This window comes from Limulus polyphemus, unplaced genomic scaffold (assembly GCF_000517525.1).
Source record: "Limulus polyphemus unplaced genomic scaffold, Limulus_polyphemus-2.1.2 Scaffold9419, whole genome shotgun sequence".
Classification (NCBI taxonomy): domain Eukaryota; kingdom Metazoa; phylum Arthropoda; class Merostomata; order Xiphosura; family Limulidae; genus Limulus; species Limulus polyphemus.
The window spans coordinates 20516-23719 of NW_013675029.1; positions in this window are offsets into that span (position 1 = coordinate 20516).

The window sequence follows — 3204 nt, forward strand, 5'->3', positions numbered from 1 at the left end:
AACCAGGTGAAACGTCGTAACCGTTTTATTGTCAGATATACAGAGTATAATATTTATGGTTAACCTGGTGAAACGTCGTAACCGTTTTATTGTCAGACATATACAGAGTATAATATTTATGGTTAACCTGGTGAAACGTCGTAACCGTTTTATTGTCAGACATATACAGAGTATAATATTTATGGTTAACCTAGGGAAACGTCGTAGCTGTAGATATTATACTGTACATCCGACAATAAACAAATTGGGGACTGATAGAGCAGGTAGCCCTTGGGTAGCTTTGCGTGAAAAACAAACAAAACAATTACGTTTTGGCAAGTTAATGTAGGAGCAATAATGAATCACTGGAAACTTCTTAAGTACCACGTATAGTTAGCAATCCATTTAAGTCTCGTTGTTGATAGAAAAAACATTCAATAAGGAAATTAACTTCTGTAGTTGCAAGAGAATCGGTAGGAAGCCTCGATAAGGAAGGGATAGTGTGTGTTGGGGTGGGGGTATGACGTATAGTTGCTCTGCTCACCACGGGTATCGAAACCCGGAATCTAGCGTTGTAAATTCGCAGACATACCGCTGTGGGACTTGGACAGGGTGTATCAATCACATACGTGTTTTTTTTTACTAAACGTTGCCAGATTTTAGCAGTTGTACTTTAGTTTTCAAAAAAACTCGTTTCAGGAAAAACTGGAGCAATTGACGCATCATTGTTTATTAATTTCATGGATACCGTTTTTAGGAAATGTAGTGTTTTATACTGTCAGTCTTGACTAACCTTCACCAGGCCACTTGTTTCCTGTTGTAGTTATAAACGTTGGTCAATGAAGCTGTTCAGTGTTTGACGTCGTAAATGTTTAATGTCGGTAGCAAGGGGGTCATTTGAGTAGAATTTTTTTAAGGACCGTAACTGTGTGGAATTTTAAGTTGGACGAGATCGTACACTGTAGCATTTCTCGGTCTTTTATTAACTGATGCTTATTTATCTTTTTGTTTCTGAGGATCGTGTGCTAAATTTTCAAACTATAACGATTGTTATTTTATGGCTCCCTACAAAGCATCGTAGAGCAGGGAATATTGGTTTGACCCTGTTTGTAAGTGCTAACTTTGTGGACGGGATATCTCAATACTCAGTGTATGGATTTTGACCTACCCTATACAATACTACATACAAAATTCTAGACCTGATTATCTTTCGAAGGTCGCCTGTCAATGGGCAAGATCAAAATGTCAGTGGTACGTAGAAAAGCTTCCCCAACCTTGTAGACATGATATGTCAGTAAAAGATTAATGGATATTGACCAAACTTACAAAGCAGGTATTACATAAAAAGTTCTGGACCTAATTAACGTTGGAAGGTCGTGTGTAAAATGATCAAGGTCGCTTGCACATATAAAACCCGCCTTCATTTTGTGGGCAACTACTACATCATCAAATTGAGGGGGAGTGCCTTAAACATAGATTTTAACATTAGTGGGGGCACAGATGATTCGTAAACACAATTTTCACTTACCTTTCTCTATTGTTAAAGTTCAGTCTTATATTGTAAGAAAGTCGGTTATGTGTATTCTCAGAAATGGTTTGGAAGTGATCTCTTTATAGTTCATTGTTAAATGTCGTGAATATATTGTTTAAAGTTATCTTAACATCCTTAATGGCGGCTAAGATACCCGATCATATTCTAAAATATGTACACAGCAACCTCCAAAAAAGATTAGAATGTCTCAAGGTTCGACTTCATATACACCAAGATGAGCCTGAACAAACAGCCGTCAGAGTAAGTGTTAGCACCACATAATGATTAATTAAATATTCATAAAAAAAAGGAGTCTAAGAATATATGTGTTAAACAAACTACAACCAATATTCTGATTAACGATAAATTGTGTTATTTACTGTTTTTAAACTGTCCATTTACTAAATTGTGCTGATAGTTGGTTTGTTCCACGGACTATGGTTCGTACCTAGGACCACCTCTTGTACTTTATTCTCATTTGTTGTCCTATCACTTGAGATGAGTAGATGATCGAGCTAATCCACTGGTAGCTGTATCCTTGTTGATACCTTTGAAATGGTACCTCAGCTCGCCAGCAGGTTGAATTATTTATTGTAAATTCTTTGCTGCAGCTAAGCAGGTGGCCCTTTTGTCGACATCCTGCCGAAGACGACTTTTGGCTTGGACCACCTATTCTTCTGGATTCTTCTATGCTGCACTTCAGATCGGCTATCTTTATTACTTTGTGCATGCGCCATTGTTTTTACTAGAATATCAACATCTGATTGTGTAATGGTCGTACAGTTTCTCTTTATAGACTATGAAGCTATTCTAACGTCACATCTGTAAGTCTGTATCAAGTCAGTTCCTACTATGCACTCTTGATGTCAGTTACCAACACATCATGTTGTATGGAGTGACTTCCAACATTCCTTGTGCTGGAACTTTATGACGAGTTGCTTTTATATCACAAAGGTTGGTTTTCATTTTTGGAGGCAGCTTTCTCCTTTCATTACCAAATCAGGCTATAGAGCCACTGTTAATCAACATACTGCGAGGCTCCCCATCACTAAAACCGCTGACTTGGGGACTTGTTTCCTTACTTCTACTGGGGAATTCTCCTCCTCAAGATATTGCCTCCTTGGTTTGATATCAACAACTGACTCAACGCAGTTTCGGATGTAACGTAGATGTTTCCTTCATTTATATCAGTTGTCTTGTTAGCTTTCTGGAAAAGTCTCTGTTAAATTACGGTTGAAACAGGGTGTTTCAACCGTAATTTAACATACTGTCAGGAACTGCAGACAAGAACCTTTAATTAGAGAACTGTTTACTCAGGACGGAGTCCGTCCTGAGTAAACAGTTCTCTAATTAAAGGTTCTTGTCTGCAGTTCCTGACAGTATGTTAAATTACGGTTGAAACACCCTCCGATAACATTCTACAGGCTACGTTAGTTGACAGATCTAACTCACCAACTGACACTATTTATGTAGTTCATGGGTCGGTTGACACTATATATATATATCATATTTTATGTAGTTCATGGATCGGTTGACATTATATATACACATATATAAATACCATATTTTATGTAGTTCATGGGTCAGTTGACACTATATATACATATTTTATGTAGTTCATGGGTCGGTTTGATACTATATATATATATATATATATATATATATATATGTGTGTGTGTGTGTGTGTGTATATA